This window comes from Penaeus monodon, chromosome 23, assembly GCF_015228065.2.
Source record: "Penaeus monodon isolate SGIC_2016 chromosome 23, NSTDA_Pmon_1, whole genome shotgun sequence".
NCBI lineage: Eukaryota > Metazoa > Arthropoda > Malacostraca > Decapoda > Penaeidae > Penaeus > Penaeus monodon.
This window is the reverse complement of record NC_051408.1, coordinates 20,004,201-20,004,953: the sequence shown is the minus strand read 5'-3', so window position 1 is coordinate 20,004,953 and position 753 is coordinate 20,004,201.

Below are 753 nucleotides of genomic sequence, written 5' to 3'. Positions count from 1 at the left end.
GGGGGGGGATATCAGCTCTGCCACTCATACAACACTTAACCCTTTACGACTTTTATGGAATCGGCTAAGCAGGTAACGAAGCCAGTCACCGGGCAGAAACACGCGGCCAAGCAGTGCAGCAGGCAAGCTGGGACAAAGACGCAGGTGGGCCAGCAGGCAAGCAAGCAGGCGAGACAACAGATGGGCAGGAACAGGCAATCAGGACAAAACAGGTGCAACATACATGCCTTCCCGGATGTTGCTCTACTCTACACCAATTTGACCCTTGGCGATATTTACCCTCTGCCCCCCTCCCGAGCACCCACCCCTCGCCCTCCCCGCCTGCCTGGAGGTTACGGAAAATACGAAAACCTGATTCGAACTACAAGAAGTGGGGATTCGCGCGGGAGTCACGCCGCTTATCTCCCTTGTTGATGCATTCCCGCCCGACAACATCGGCGAGTTTAAGATAGCCGAATATTTATCATACAAAAAATATTCATTCAACGACAAAAAAATAAGGTCAGTTGTGACAGTCCTCGGGGTTTTCCGTCGCCAAAATGAGTAAGCAACTATAATAATTAACTATTCGCCGTGGCAGAGGATGGAAGTGCCGGCAACAATGACAACAAAAATCAACAACTACCCAGACGCTTGTCGATGAGCAAGTGCGAGGGCATCCTCCCATCGGATCACTACTTATATCCGCGTTGATATCTCTTCCGGAACGAGAAAAGCACTGAAAAAAAATAGTTATTCCAAGTGGGGGCTCTT